Source organism: Phascolarctos cinereus, unplaced genomic scaffold (genome assembly GCF_003287225.1).
Source record: "Phascolarctos cinereus isolate Bilbo 61053 unplaced genomic scaffold, phaCin_HiC Scaffold_726;HRSCAF=1367, whole genome shotgun sequence".
NCBI lineage: Eukaryota > Metazoa > Chordata > Mammalia > Diprotodontia > Phascolarctidae > Phascolarctos > Phascolarctos cinereus.
The window spans coordinates 297,355,856-297,373,432 of record NW_027556098.1 but is presented as its reverse complement, the minus strand read 5'-3'; the positions used below and the strand labels follow the sequence as shown (position 1 = coordinate 297,373,432).

The 17,577-nt window shown below is 36.5% G+C and overlaps 1 protein-coding gene across 6 annotated transcripts in view; it reads right to left on the bottom strand.

Moving 5' to 3' along the window:
• The window catches only part of GRIA4 (glutamate ionotropic receptor AMPA type subunit 4), a 465,778-nt gene that overhangs the window by 190,122 nt on the left and 258,079 nt on the right, over positions 1-17,577 (bottom strand). The window lies entirely within an intron of this gene.

Here is a 17,577-nt window from a genome sequence, read left to right as displayed (position 1 = left end):
GACAGTTTCCTCCTCTGTAAATTGAAGAGTTTGGATTAAATGATTGCTAAGGTCTCTTCTTGCTCTAGATTTATTATCCCATGAACTTATTCTCCTCCTATTTGACCTGAAATTCCTGTCATTATAAAAGCAAGAGGACTATCACAGGAAAGCCATTGTTAAAATAATTATATTATTCCTGGGAAAATGAAAAAAAAAAGCCTTTCCTCTGTCCTGGAATCATTCTTCCTTTTAGATCATATTACAAAAGATTTATTCACTAGGTAATAGAGTCATCACCATTGGAGTCACAGAGACTCTGAAGGGACGTAATATAGGCTGCTACATTTTAATAGGTTCAGGAGGCAGAACAACAACCTCCTTGGGGATGGCTATGTGTGCGAGGAAGGTTGTTGGGGGGGTTGTCCACGGGAAGAATAAAATGAGGTGCAAGAGGCAACATTGTTAGACTTGATTAGGAGATGCTCATGGTGAGTGCTGGGGAACTGGGAGTGTTAAAACTCTGGGAGTGGGGAGAAAAGACTATTGTTTAATAGCTCAAACTATGCTGGATGTTTATACAAGTTTCTCTTCTATTTCATCATTTTCTTTTACATTATATTTGCATGCCATCATTTGTTGTCATACTTAAATTGATGAATACTCCTTTTAGTCTCTAGGTTTTTTTTTGACGCAAAAGAAGAATTGTTATAAATATTTTCATACGCATGGATCCTTTTCCTCTTTTTTAGATGTCTTTGGGTTACAGGCCAAGTAGTGGTATTGATGGCTTAAAATAATCAGAGGAATGCAAATTAAAGCAACTAAGTCAATAACAGGAAGATAGGGAATTCAGAATTGAAGCTCACAAGGTCCTTGTCTACCAAAGGATGATTGAGGGCAGGAGATCAAGACCAAAACTGAAGTGCTGTTTTTCTCACCAAAAGACTCTTGCTTAGAGGACTCCGATGAAATACTCTCTTCTCTTTCATTTCTTCTTGCAATCTGAAATTCTCAGTTTTTCACTGTTCTTTCTTTTCTAGAGGAACCATGGGAAATTAACACTCTTCCTGTGAAATGTCACTCCAGTTTTCCAAAGACATTTAGAGCTCTATGGATGTCATTGAATGATTAGTAGCTTGAGACTTGTTCTTGCCTCTTGTAGTATCAGAGCATTTATCTTACCATTTACTCTATCCCTTCCTTCAAGGAGTTGACAGTTGAATAAAGGGATATACTATCAATATAGATTGCTATAATACAAACATATTGTATGATAAATGTATGAGAGAGGGATGAAACAAAGTACAACATAAAATCTGAGCAGGGAAGATCCTTACTGAGTAGAAGGATCAAAAAAGGCTTTTTTGATGAGATAGCATTTGAAGTGGACTTTAAAGTAAGGGTGGTAATTCAATAGGTGGAGAGATGGGCCCTTCTCAAAGTTATCAGAGGATAGGAAGAAGACTCCACAGAGGGACTGAGAGAGAGAGGCAGAGAGAAGTCTAGTTTGGTTGAAATGTTTTAGAGAAGTCTCATGAGCTTGTTTATGAACATGTTGCATTTCAGGGGCCAGTAGGACATCAAGGTGAAGATTATAAGATTATGTATTTAGAACTGGAAGGTACATTTGAGGTCATCTAGTTCAACTCCATTTAAAAAATAAATTTTATTGCAATTTTTTTTTGCATCATCAAAATTCTCCTAGCATCCCTTATCCCTTCTATATTTAGAGATAGGCTATATAACAAATACTACTTTTAAAGAAAAAGAAAAGTTGCAAAACATACTAATACATCAGCAAAGTCTGAAAATAAATGCAGTGCATCAAAACCATAGAGCTCCCACCTCTGCAAAGGATTGGGTTAGAGAGGAGTCTTTTCATCTCTTTTTTGAAGGCATATTTGTTCTGTGCAATTTTGCAACATTCATTTTCGTGTGTGTGTGTGTGTGTGTATGTGTGTGTATATATATGTTCTTTCTATTAACATTGTTGTAGATGTGTTTTCTTGGTTTTGCTTAGTTCACTCTGTTTCAGTTTGTGTAGTTCTTTCCATGTTTCCCTGTAGTCTCTGTATTCACTATATTTGTCATTACTTAGAATATATTATATTCATGTATCATGATTTGTTTAGCTTTTCCTCAATTAATGGGCATCTACTTGGTTTCCATAGTACAGTGGATATAGTGCTGGACCTAGAATCAGAAAGACTCATCTTCAACAATCCAACAACAACAATTTTTTGTTCCCTTTTTTTTCGTTTGTTTCAGTCATGTCAACTCTTTGTGACCCCATTTGGAGTTTTCTGGGCAAATATACTAAAGTAGTTTGTCATTTCCTTCTTCAGCTCATTTTATAGATGAGGAATTTGAGGCAAACAAGGTTAAGTGAATTGCCCAGGGTTGCACAGCTAGTGTCTGAGACCAGATTTGAACTCAGGAAGATGAGTTTTCATGACTTTAGGCTAGGCTTTCTATCCATTATACTGCCTAGCTGCCCTATTCTTTATTATCACAAAAAATACTGCATATATATTTTAGAGTATATGGGATTTTCTTCTTATCAATGACTTCCTTGGGGTATAAGTCTAGTAGTAGAATCTCTGCATAAAGGAGGATGAGTATTTTAATTGCTGTATTTTCATAATTTCAAGGTGCTTTCCAAAATGGTTATATTTATTCACAGATTCACCAATAATGCACTAGTGTGACTATCTTTCCACAATACATCCACCGTTGATCACTGGCGTATCTTGTCATATTTTCCAATTTGATGGATATGAGGTGAAACCTCCAGGTTGCTTTGATGTGTGTTTCTTTTATTATGAGTGATTTGGATCTTTCTTACACATATATAGTTAATATTAACTTCTTTATTCTACTGATGAAAAAATGGGGTTCATGTGAGGTGAAGTGACATGCCCAAAGTCACCCGGGTGATAATTTGCTAATTCAGAATTAGAACAGATTCTGTTGCTGGAAAGCCAGCACTCTTTTCATTACATCCCACTTTCCTGTTCTCAATTAGAGATATAATTCTAGAACTAAAAGAGTACTGAAGACTAAGATACACTATTTTGGATCACATCTGCATGGAATTCAGTTAAATTCAACAAGCATTTATTAAACACTTAAAGATATCAAGATCTGTGTTTCATGCTTAAAATAGAAAGGGAAACAAGAGCTCATATTCTCAAGGAAAGGGAATGTCATGTGTGAAAAATAACCTGCATTATGAAAAGGGCATAATTTGAAATAAGACTAGAAAGGTAGGCTGGAGCCGAGTCATTAATGGCTGTAATGAAAAGCAGAAGATAATTAATAATAGTAGCTATTTATACAGCACCTATTATGTGCCAGGCAGTGTGTTAAGTGCTTTACAAATATTGACTCATTTCATCTTCACAACAACTCTGGGAGGTAGGTGCTATTATTATCTCCATTTTACAGATGAGGAACCTGAGGAAGAGCTAAAGAGAGTTGTCCAAGGTCACACGGGTAGTAAGATCTGAGGCCAGATTTGACCTTAGATCTTCCTGACCCCAGGCCTTGTGCTCTATCCAGTGTGCCAGCTAGCAGCAGTATTTTACCTTTGAGGTCATAGGGAGGTATAAAATCTTCTAGAACAAGGGAGTGGTATGATCATGACTGTGCTTTAGGCGTATCAAATTGTCAGCTGTGTGGAAGAGAGATTGGAGAGGGAGAGAGACTGAAAGCAGGAAGATGACTACTAGTATGGTAGCAGTGACAGTGAGGAGGAAGAGAGAGAAAGCAGAAATTTGTGAATGTAAAATCATTATTACTTTGCAACTGTTTACATGTGGAGTGAAGGAGAGGGAAGAGTTAAAGATGATAGAGTTTTCCAGAATGGATAACTTGGATAGTGGTGATGCCATCAAAATAAATAAAGAACTTAGAAGAGCAGGAAAAGTGGTTGGTTCAGTTTTTGAAAGCTCAGTTTGTAAAGATGTTCATCAGGTAGTTGGAAAATCAACACAGAGGTGATAACAGAAGCCATGGAAATAGATATTATTATGAGACAAGAGCATATCAAGAAAAGGAAAGGATCCATCTTGGAGAATGCTCAGGCTTAGATGTGAGACTAGGAAGAGGAATAAGTATAAAGGATGGAGAAAGAACAATCAGAGTAATAGGAAGAGAACCATATAAAAGCAGAATCATAGAAGCCAAGGGAAAAGGAGGGTAGTCTAATGCCAAATTCTTCATAAAGATGAAGGAGAATGTAGACTGAGAAAAGGTCTTTGGAACTGGCAATTGAGAGGGATGTTAGGGATCTTGGAGAAAACACCTCAAGTAGAGAACAAGACAGAAACCAGACTTCAGGGAGTTGAGGAGTAAGTGGATAGTAAGGCAATGGGGAATGTAGATTATTCTTTCTAAAACATGAAGGAAAAGAATAAATTTCAAGCTTGAGGGAAAAATACAGTTAGTGGAAGGGTTTTGTTTTGTTTTATCTTGTCTTTTTTATTTTTTCAGCTTAGGTAACAGCTGACTACAGAGGGAAATGAATACATGAAGCTAAATGAGAGGAAAGAGGGAAAATTGATTTAGTCATATCCTTGGGGAAATGAAAGAGAATGAGAAAAAAGGAACAACTGGAAGAATTAGCCTTGGTAAGGAGTAGGACCACCATTACAAACATGATGGGTGATTTGGTGTTCTATGAGGAAGGCTGAGCTTCAGATAACACTAAAAAGTCCAAAGAATATAAAGGGTATAATGGCAAAGGAAAGGGAGTTTTTAATAGTAGATGGATTCTAAAAGGTGTAATGCAAAGGATATGGAAAGCAGGATGGGAATAGGAAGAGACAGTTGGTTCTAAAAGTATGAACTATGGTATCAGAGGATGAAGGGTTTATATCTAAACAGGTGGTGGTATGTTTAAAGTCTGACTACTTTAAAAATAGAATGGGAAAAGAGTTGGAAAATACTAGGCATGATCAACATAAAATCATATGAAAAGGAGATAACAACTAGGGCTGTCTTGCAATAATTGTATTATTTCTTAAAGATGATGAGGTTTTCTAGGTACTTTCTATTTTTAGAAGCTATTTTGCTCTTTACCTCAAGTCTTAGAACACTTCAAAACATTGCAAATAAGTTCTATAATAACCCAAAGAATTTGCTCTAACTATTCACACAGAAAACAAAAATCAAGTAGATGAAGAATCTTATCTAGGCTATTACAGTTAATTGGATGGGCAATCCATAGAGCTGGTCCATCAGTACAATTCTCTTGGACAGACACTGCAGAAAATGAACTTAGCCCAAAGCCCTTGGGAACCGTGCAAAAGTTCATTAAAAAAGTAAAAAACAACATTCTTTAAATGGTACTTCATAACCATAATATAAACCATTATTTGAAGACCTGAAGTCTTTACCCAAAGGACAATGGAGAAGCTCATGATAGGTACAAATATGGTGTAGTGTATTACAAATAAGAAACTTTGAGGAGTAAGTGCCATAAGGGATATCATCAGAGATATATATGATGGGATGCCCACATAGTAAGAATCAGAGATAAGCAATTGGTGGCTTGTATTTTCCACCAGTATCTATGAAATGTCATGAGATCTAAAGGAGAGCACAGCACAGGAGTTAAAGATGGGCCCATTGCAGAATTTTAAAAGGAGAGTATGGACCTGCATATAGATAGTTGTGGGTGGATTACAGTCTGAATCAGTGATATACGTAAAGCACTTTGTAAACCTTAAAGAATTATACTAATGGTAACATCCAAATAATTCAACCACGCATCCACTTGTATTAATTACATTGATATGTACACAGTCTTTTCTGTGAAATCAATTAATCAATCAACAAGGATTTAAATAATTACTATATGCCAGGTGCTGGGGAAAAAAACAACAAAAATGGAATTGTTCTTGTGCTCAAGGAGAATTCATTTTATTAAAAATCCTTAATAATGTAAAAAAATTTTGGTCTAACAAGCCATTCTGAAAAGAAGAATATGGAAAAACGTAAATGAATGATGAGCTGCGGTGATAATTAAGCAAAATGAGGAGATCATGTTGGACAATGTTTGGGAACTTGCACAATGCTTTCAATAATCCTGAGCTGCTCATTGAGTAAAAAGCTTCTCTTTAATAGCAATATTCTACTGGTGACATCTGCATTACTAAAGAAGAAATATAGATAGCGTGCATGTGAAAAAGTCATTTTAGTTCCCATATTATTTCAATTCCATAATTATTTCCCATATTGTAATGAGTTCAGAAGGAAGACTGACCAGTTAATTTTTATTTTTGCCTTAGAAACTCCTGGAGACTTTAAATTATTGTGTGTATAGGTAACAATATGTATCAGTTTAGAAAAATACCCACACTGATGGGTCTTTGGAAGTAGTGAAGAACTATAATAGCTTTGTACTCATCTTAGTCTTCTAGACATTAAATCTCTGATTTGTCTTCAAATTCTCAGTATTCATCCTTCCTTCTTCAAATCTTGCCTCTTTACTACCTTAACAGCTCTAAAATGAATGGAGGCTATTTCTGCATCAACTTTAAACACCATTCATGCTCATGAATTGGCTATATGTATAAATGTGATATATCCTCCTATTATTTAATCTGCCTCCAAGCCTCTCCTTTTTTACTTCTCTAACTCTATAATTTTCTTTATAATTTATCTCTATTAAATAAAATAAAATTAACAAATATTAGCTGGGCTCCTATTTCAGCAGCTCCTGTCTCTTTTCACTTTGACCACAAACTGCTTCCCAATTAGGCTTTTCAACTCTGAATTCTAAAAAAGGAAACAAAATGGGCAGCCTCAGATTGTTCTCATTCTAGCTACCCTGGAGAGGAGGAAGTAGCAGGTACTGCCTCTGCAGCACTAATGATGAGTTGGCACACTTTAGTATGTTATTGCTGGGAAGGAGGTACTGATATTTTGTCTAGTGTGAGGCTGATCTGGTCTCTGCATTCCTTTCCAACACTGAGAGCTCACAATAGCAGAGCAGTGAGAAACGAGAAGGGAAACACTGACTGGGGATATGTAAAATGCTTTATAAATGATAAAGTGCTATATAAATATCCACTGTCTTCCCTCTCTCCTCCTCTTCCTCGTCTCATAGGTTATGGAAAGTGTCAGTGATCCGTAGCTGTCACTCTGCCTTTTCCTATCTTTGAAGCAGCTACAAGAGCATTTGATGAGGAGTCATAAGATCACAGCCACCTCAGGAAACCTACAACACTCCTACAAGCATGTCCACTAGAAACAGCTGTAAAAATACTGACTTAGAAGAATAAATAAATATGCAGATGCTGACTCTGAAAGGGAAGAATGGAAAAGATAATTCATCACAGAGCTAGGAAAGGTGCAGAGGTAGGTTCATCATAGCTTTATGCTTCCTCTCCAGATAAGAACAGAGGTCACTGAATATTAGAAGCAGGGAAGCTCTAACTAGTGGTCTGTCTGGTCTGGTCACTTCTTTCTGCCTTGGCTGGGAAAGTTAAATTTTTCCTAAACATGGCATATATCACACTACCTGCCAGTAATAGAACCATAGGAAGTAAGAACTCCTTGTCTTTAATGCTGACATATTTTGCCCCCTATTGTACATTTGTCTGATTCAATCTGGCATGTTTAGAGTCTGTACATTTGGGTGTGAATTACAGGAAGCTTTTGTATCTGTGTGTTTCTTAGAGAATGGAGATTACTCAAATATAGACTTATTAATTCATATTTCTCCATGGGCAGTAGGAGGAATCCAAGGAGCTGGAAGTCTGTGCCCATCAGATTGTGAGGTAAAGTTGCCATTGTTGAAACCTGCTTCCAGATGAGGCCAACATGGTTCTCATTTGAGAGAGAGAGCCCTGAGGGACCTACCCTCTGTAAGAGGGTATATAAAAGGATCACAAAGACTTGAAGAAGGAACTATGGTTTTGGGGGGCCATATATATGGCTAGTTGGGGAAAATGGTGTTGACCCTCTTCCTACTGCCATTTCTACCCCTTTTCCCTCCTATGCTTCCCAGATGGCAAACAACATACCAGAGCTAGAACAGGCACACTGGTGGTGGCTAAGAAGCCAACCTTTACCCCTTCCTCAGTCTTCATTGCTGCTAACAACAAATATGCATGTGGTGGTGATGAGAGCAGAATATAAGACCACAATATATGTGATTTCAAGTAAGATTAAAGTAAGATTAAAACTATGTTCTTTGATGAAATTGCTGTGCACTATCTTGATCTGTGCTAGAATATTACATCTTCCACCAAAATCCTGTACTATCATGTTTTATCATGGCATAGAAATGACCCTGGATTCTTGAAGGCTATGCTAATGGAATGTAAGCCAAGTTTTAATATGTGAACAGCGGCAAAATGTAGGTATATCCAAAGACCAGCCTAGATGAGTTCAAAGAATTTGTGACTACAGAACCTCCATAGAGTAATTAATTTTTCAGTCATAAATGAAACCCTTATAGCCTTTTACAAAATTATGGAGAAATTGTGATCTTGGTAGGTAGAGCATTAGAGAGAGTGACTCAGTCAATGAAACCTCAGGCTTTTGAAATAAAATACAGACTAACTGGTGGAATATAGGAATATAAGATCTCAGATTTCCTCAGGTGAGGAACTCTCTGGGTTTGCAAATTACTTCTACTGATGCCAATCTTGCCTGATATATGATTTACAGATAGGTCCTGTGAATTTCCTGAAGCACATGGAAGTTAAATGAATATCACAGATCACAAAGCTGATTAGTGTCAGAGGCAGCATATGAATCTAAGTCTTCTTTTCTTCACTCCAGGTACAACATTCTATCAATTTCTAACCAGAGGTTAGAAAGGTTGGCTTCTAGAACATAACATTAAAATTAGTCCTTGTTCTGTCTAGTGTTCAACAAAATGCAAGCCGTTCCTCCTTTGGTAGCTATCTCTTAACCTTTTTGAGCTTTAAAGATCACAGATAAGAACTGCCTACGATGCTTAAATATTATTGCTAACATATGGAATGGCCCAGGTGCAAATTGTATATCAGACTTATGTTCCCTTCTGCACACAAATACAATCCTTTGTGCATAATAAATCTGTGCTTGTCTCTGTAATTAGCCCACCTTCAAAAATCCTTCTGGGTTAAATGGATATACAATAGCTTTTATATGGAACAAAACAGCTTGGGAGTTTTTAGGTTAGCCAAATGCCCAGAGGCACCAACCAGTTCAGTTAGGAAAACAAATTAAATCTCATGGAGGAGGAACAGTAATATATTTGAAATATCCAGAGTCATTCCCCTTCATTTGTATTTAAAAATAGCTAAAGTGATTTAATTCACATATTTCAATGCCAGTTGTCAGAATAAAATCTTATGAGCCTATCTTAAAGATAAAGTTTAAAAATAGGACTACAATGAAAATGCCTTGACTAGGAGCAGCATTGCTACATTGATGGTATCTTTTAAAAAAGATCCCATATTTGAAATGAAGCTTTAACCAGTCTTCTAGCAACAGAATCCCATTCTATCTGGAACAAACCGTGTCATTCTGCAAAATATATGAAGTTCATCATTTGATCCCTGCATGTGGGATAATGCAAAATTTCTTAATAGTCTGCTGATTTGACTGAGGGTTTTTTATTCCTATACAGGCAAAGAACCAAATGTCAGAAGACAAAATTTTATATCAAACGTTCCTTTCTTGTTTCCCTATTAATTCCTCTCTTTTGCTTTTGAAGTATAAAAAAAAGCAGTATAAAAGGATAAGTGATAAATATAATACATCTCTGTCCTTACACTGGCTCCAACAGGAGGGCTGATCAATCAGAGTTTTCAATGCTTTGTATAACTCTCATGTTTTCCTTTTCCTAAAGACAGAGACACCAGAATTAGCCACTAAATGTCTTTTGTACATCACTTTTTGACTATAATATCAAATTTCAATACATTTTGTTAAGCCTAGGAGTTTAAGAAAATTGATTTTAGGTTTAGCTGGCATACCATTAGAAAACTTTCTAATATAGAAATTCAGTTTCAGGAAATTTTTCATTATCCTACTTTGTACTTAAAAAAGGAAAAATCTCCATATAATATTAGAAGTTGTGAGTATACTTAATTAACTGATAACTTAATAGTTATGATTTCAAAATATCAGAGAAGTTTGTGTTTTGTATATGAACTACTTTTTTGTAGAGCTCTCCAAAATATTCACCTATAGTGCTGTGAATATATTTCATGAATTCTCAATCTAAGCAGCTATTTTTGGAAAATTTTCGGATTTCACTAGGAAGTCAATCCAACTTCAAAGCATTTAGTTCATTTTTAAAGGTGTAGCTTTAAATACTTGATTAGATTGCTTGAAAGCAATAATTGACTTTAAAAGTCCAGATTTGTCTTCCATACAGTTTGAAAGAAATGATACCAAATGAATAACTCATGAAGTCTTTCCTTCACATATCTGGTGAACCATGTTTCCCTTTCATTCTTTTTGGTGTGGTTATGATGACATATCACTGCTTTAAAATCTGAAACAGTGGGGGAAATTCTTGCGTTAGTGAGTTACCATTTATTTTAAACAAGTTCAACTTTCCTTGTCAGTGCTTCCTTAGCTGTTCATTGGAGGATCAGTGGCTAATAACATTAATAAAACACTGAGGAGTCAGCAAAACTCAAGGCTTGATTCCGCCAATCTAGCACAGTCATTTTAACCATGCTTTATGTTTGTGTATGTATGTATGTATGTATGTATGTATGTATGTATGTGTATTTATTTTTAAAATCAGGACCTATGATTTAATCTGTGTAGAGAACTCCAGGTGTGGACCCTGCCTCTAGGGATTCAGATTGAGATAACTCACTGATAACGTATAGCCTTAGAGAGTTGCTTCAAGCACTCTGAGGTTAAGTGACTTACTTGCTTATGTTCACATAGACAGCATGTGTCAAAGGCAAGAACTGAAACCCAATGTTCCTGACTCCAGGATTAGCCTTTTATCCACTACATCAATGGTGTCAAACTCAAGTAGAAACAGGGGCCACCAAACTGCCCTGGTGGCTCCATATTGACTTAAAAACACATACCAACATTATCTATGCTTTATTGAACTTGCATTTATTTTGTTAACTATTTCCCAATTATATTTTAGTCTGTTTCTGGCCTCACTTTAAAGTATTGGGCCATGTATTTGACATCTCTGCATTATACCATACAGCCTAGTGGTAAGGGTTATTTGTTATTTAGGTCCAGATGTGAGATTTCACTTATGTAGAGAATTGCTAGTATGGAAATTTTCTCCTTTAACGCAGATAGGAACTCTGAAGATAGAAGTTCTTTAAGTAAGCAACCTAAAGAGGATTTTTACCCTCAGATCAGTTAATTAGATGTGTCTGAGGAAGCCCAAAGGAAAGCTCCTACGAATCAAGCTCCTACTACATATCTAGCACTTGAAAATAATTTCCAAGCATTACTTGGTCCATCTAAAACACAGCTCAGTTAGCTAGATAGCGTAGTAGATAGAGCACTGGGCTTAGAATCAGGTAGGCATCTTCATGAGTTCAAATCTGGCCTCAGACACTTAGTAACTGTGTGACACCAAAATGGGGTCACAAAGAGTCAGACATGACTGAAACAAGTGAACAACAAAAATAAAACAAGATGGACCCTGAATTTCTCCAGGCCTGATTCATGCAAGCTTTTGTCACACATCAATCTTTTGAAGCTTTTTTGTCTCTTTGCTGCTTTCACCATGATTAGGCTAACAGAACACCAGGCTAAAAGGTTTTGCTTTTTAGCAAATATCAAGTTCCACCTATCAGAACCAACAACAATAAACAGCAACAACAACAACAACAAACAACAAAAGAAACAAATGATAATGAGGGATAAGGGAAAAGAAAGGAAATCCAATATAGACCTTATCTCTTGTGACTGTTATAGACCCAACTTGACTTCACAGAATCTCAGAGTAGGAGGGAACTTGAGAGAGAGAGAGAGAGAGAGACAGAGAGAGACAGAGAGAGAGAGAGAGAGAGAGAGAGAGAGAGAGAGAGAGAGAGAGACAGAGACAGAGAGAGACAGAGACAGAGAGAGACAGAGACAGAGAGAGACAGAGAGAGACAGAGACAGAGAGAGATGAAGAGACAGTGCGAGAAACAGGAAGGGGGGAACCTCTGGGAGAAGAGGCCATGCTTCCCAAGGGAGTCTGTTATATGTTTGGATAGTTCTAAATGTTAGGAAGTTTCCTTGACTAATATTATACCTTGTGTATATGGACCACATTATATTACTTACTTACTGGCAAAGATGATAAGAATTGAAAAGCAGTTATTAAATTTGTAGTGAAGAGCTAAGTGTAAAATACAAATGCCTTAATAAGGTCCATAGAGGTCTTCTTCATTACCATCTTTTCCTTAAAATATCATAATCTTCCCCACACAGGACTTGTATTCCAGCTGCCACTTGCCCTCTACTCTAACCCTGGAGTATTTCAGTGGTGAAACTATTTGTTTCATTTGTCAAGGGCTGACTTGCACTACAAAATAAAAGGTGCAACACAGGGAAAGATAACATTATTACCCAAAGGGAATAAATGGTCTGACGTGATGTTGAAAAGTATTTCAGTTTCCCTTAAGCTTTTGGTGTTACTATCCCTTTGTCATGCAAATTGTTCTACTGCATGCGGATTTTCACTTTCCTGGGAACCTTGCAAAAAGTGAAGAGGAAAACAGCTCATCTTTAGGATCAAACAGCTCTGCAGCCTTCTATCTATACTTCAGAACATCAGTGAAATCTGCCTGACTATACTTAATGTGATAAGTCATGGCTTTTGCTAGCTGCTGGCCTAATAGCATACTATATGCGGAGAACACATTTGTCATGAATTTTAAGGAGAAATGATGGTGGTGGCTCTGGATCATCATCTGCCAGCATGATTGGGCTGGGGTTGGGGGGAAACAACCACCAGAAATGACAGTAAACAGCTTCAGCTAGAGTACCCCTGTGTTACAGTTCAGTAAATGACACACAATTCTCTTCAAAATAAGGAGTTTCTCCAATATCAGAGTGAATTATTTTGGTGAGATGTTTATCTTCCATATAGTAAATGGGTGGCCCAAGAAAGTCTCAGTACCCCAGGCAAAGCTCTATAAGTAATTTATGCAAGGGGAATTCCGTAGACTGGTGGTATCAGATTCAAAAAGAAACAAAAGCAACATTATACCTTACATAATGATCCCTGATTCCTGTGGGCCACATATTGGCTTAGAAAACCATATTATAATAGCATCTATTGCATTTTACTTTATTTTGTTCAACATTTACCAGTTATATTTCCCAAATTATATTTTAATCTGGTATGGGCCAACTCAAGAGTGTGGCAGGCTGCATGTTCCCCATGGTAAGAATGTTTGGCATCTCTGCTCTGGACCACTGAAACTGCCGTTCAGGAATGTGTGTGCAAGGAAAGCCTTGTTCAATCATCCCAAATGTAGATTACAGACCAAATGCAAGTCACATGTACCTTTTAAAAATTAGCACATATTTTGAATTAGCAGTGTTTAAATGAAAGTTTTAGTGCCTCAGAATGGAAAATGGGAATGCTGTCATTTTCTTGCTGAATTCCTAATAGCTACATTCTCTCTTCCTATCTATCTATCTATCTATCTATCTATCTATCTATCTATCTATCTATCTATCCATCCATCTATCATCTATCTATCTATCTATCTATCTATCTATCTATCATAGACATATGGAGGCAGCTAATTGGCTCAGTGGATAGAGTTCTGGGCCTGGAGTCAGGAAGACCTGAAGTCAAATCCAGCTTCAGATACTTACTAGCTGTGTGACCTTGGCAAGCCACTTAACTTCTGCTTGCTTACTCCACTGGAGAAGGAAATGACAAACCAGTATCTTTGCCAAGGAAACTCTATGGAGAGTATCAGCAAGCTATGTCCATGGGATCACAAAGAGTCAGACATGTTGATATATAAATCAGATACATACTTTCTGATATAACCTCATAATTAATTCATATTTGCTAACGGAGCTTTATGTTTATGATATAAGTAATCATTAAAAGCCTATATTGAAAGTTACAGTTTTCCATTAACTTGTTCTTCTTCTGGTCATAGAATATATTCTGGTTATAATTTATTTTATGATGTATAAGAATCTCACTATAACATTTTTCTTCAGGTCCCCGCACTGTTGCACAAGATTGAGGGAAAAGCAGAGTTTGAATGCTCCTTCCACTGAAGGAGTAGGGAAAACTTAGGTGACAAACCATTATTTTTGCTGGTGTCTACTTCCCAGTTGTTTTATCCACCTATATACGTTCCATGTAGAAGCTTATTAGCTTCGTCTTTACTCACTGGGAAAACCAACATAGGACCATTGGGCATGGCATAAGAGGACCTGGGTTAGAGTCCTAACTCTGTTGCTTATAAGCCAGGGTACCTGGGGAAATCACTTAAACTATTTGAATCTCAGTTTCCTTATTTGTAATAAAAGAACAAATATTTGTAATATCTGTCTCAAAGAGCTGTTCTGAAAATCAAATTAGATAGTGTACCTAAAGCTACAAATACCATGATAGCAACAGTATTATGAAAAAAAAGATTTTAATGTCAAAATAATACTTAAAATTATTACTTTTGACTCTCATTAAAAACATTCTGTACCATAGATGTTGCTCTAATCCAGGTATAACTTTGCATCTCTCATTTATTTTAGATAATTAATGTTTTACCATACCCTTATTATTAAGAATGTAGTAGGGGCCTAGAGACCTACTGAAAAATTGGAGATTTAATAAGAGAAAGGGTGGAGAAGGTAAAGATTGAGGAGATTGGGGAGTCAGGTTCTAGCAATGCAAATTTAAATTTTACCCCTTTAGGAATTGTCAAAGGAGAATGTGTATTGGCAGTGAATAATAACATAAACACTTCCCTGAGGTTGTAAATGGAAATGTGAATTTGCAACTAAAAAGATAAATAGGAAATTGAATTGAATGGAATAAACTACATGGAAATATTCCTTGAGGCTATTCAGAGTGGTGTCAGAATTCCTTGTAAACCAGCCCAGTTGGTGGTGTTTTGGTTTCTGAAGGCTTTTATGCTTAGCAAATCAATTACAGTCAATGAACATTTATTAAGTGCCTACTACATGCAGGGTGCCTTGATCCAGTGCAGTGCTACACTGAGAGACACAAAAATGGTCCTACAGACTGTAGCATAACTGTAGCATTATAAAGTATAATTAGATTCCCTCTCAGGAGGTCTAAGTTACAGTGAAGGTGTCACTTACTAGCACAGGGCTATTCCTAATATAGTTAGAATTAATAATTAACATTCTGATTTGTAAATCAGTCTTCTTTCAATTGCATTAGCATAAATTAGTCTAAAGCTTGTCTGATTATCCACAGTTGAGCAGTAGTGAAATCCCAGGCTAGAACAGCCTGTGAGAGATTACTCTTGGATCAATGTTTGAGTCAACCTGGATGGAGATTTATAGGGTTATTCAGATTTCTATCCAAGGTTAGTTTTTGTTCATCAATGATCTGGATAAAAATAATAGATGATTTTGTATGTTGTCATACACTCTTAATGTATTGATTATTTTTGCTGAACTGCTCCTCCCATTTCTTTTTAATTCTTTATTGCAAGGGAAGGCTGGGTGGTACAGAGAGGGACATATTCAAAACTTTAAGTAGTATATTTTTTAAAGTTAATTTAAAAGGAAAATAATGTAGATACACTTATCAAAACTGTAAGTGATATAAAACTGAAAAGAAAAGAATATATATGTATACACACATATGCATATATGCACGCATATATGTTTGTGTACATACATACATATACACACATATATACATATGATTACATGTGGTGGCTTGAGGGAACATAAAGATTCCTACAGGCTACAATAATTTGTGGAACCTAATGACATAAAATATAACTAAACAAAATCAACAAATGCTTTTTAAATATGATGGATGAGACACTGTACTGGCTTGTAGGCTTATGAAGTTAAAAGTAAAATAAACTGTACCTCAGAGAGCTTACATAATTGTAAACATATGCACATACATGGGTATGTACATTTGTTCATAAGGGTTGGGTTTCTACTTCCTTAGTTAATATAAACAGAGAAGGCCTAAACTTTTCATTGAATTGATAAATCAAAGATATAAGCTAGATATGAACATGTCCTTAATCATTTTAGGAGGCATGAAGTCCTTTGTTCATCAGGTGACACAAGAAATATCTTGTAATTGGCAAAGAGAATCAGATACATCTTTTGGTCTTGAATAACACAGTAGGCCAATTCTGAAACAGGCAGTCCAGGTTTTCAGTCAAATGATTCTAACCAAGTAGCAATGTAACTTCAGGAGATCCATCAGAGCCATTAGAGATCTCATCAGCAATCAGGGGTCAGCAGTAATGTCAGCAGAGCAAGCAGAATTGTCCTTGGTTAGCAATGGTTGGTAGCAACATCTGCATTGAGAGCAGAAATACTCTGAGGAAAGGAAGTTTCAAGACTCTGCAAAGGCACAGACCTTCATACTACATCTGAGCAATACTTAATGAAGACTCCATGAAGGAGATTTGGGAAGGGAAAACTTCCTGTAACCAAAAGCTGTGAGTTCATCCTTTTGGCCATATATACTTTCTGCATTTGAATCCATGTTATATTAACCAGGGACCACATATGTACAAAGGGAGACATGCCTCTAGTTTGGTTGGATATTTTTGTAAAACTATCCTTGTTATACCAGCTTAGTAAATACCCCTTCCAAAAGCTAATTAAGACCCAATTGTAATCAATGCATAGCACACTGGTTGGACATTCACTATCAACCATTCTAGAGACATCCAGCTCCATTTTATGGTTCACTTTAGAATTCTCAGGGGACAAGTCATCAGCTGTACCTCCAGCTACCCCATCAACCAATGAGAACAGAACCTGGGGAAAGTAGCCCCAAAGGCAGTGCTATAGGTGCCTTGGCTAGATCCCGGTTCATATGAAAAAAAAGGCCTGAGTATTTATGCTGATTATAGCTCATTGAAAAATTGAGAGAAGCTAAAAAGTAATGTGAATTTTGAATACATCATAGAAATATAATATCCAAAATGAAGGGTGGTTCACTGTAGACTGTTTTGGCAGAGTGTATCTGGAGAATTATAAGTACATTGGGGAATCTACATTTTAGAAAGGATTTTTACAAGTAGGAGCACATCCCAAAGTGGACAACCAATATGGTGAGGTGACTAGAAACCAAACTATTTGGAGATCACTTGAAAGAATTGGGAATGTATAGCCTAAAGAAGAAAAGACTTAGGGAGAACAGTGGCTGTCTTGGAATATTTGAATTCATGTAGTGGAGGGATTAATATCCATTAGTTTGGCCCCTGAGGACAGAACTGGGAGAAACTGATAGAAGCAACAGAAAGGCAGAGTTTTGTCAGAAGGTTTATAAGGACAAAATTCTTAATAATTAGAAATTTCTGAAACGTTTAATATTCCACCATCCCTGGAGGCTTTCCATTTATCGGGTATGTTACAGGAAAGCATTCTTCTTCATGTAGGAGATGGACAACATAATCTTTAAGG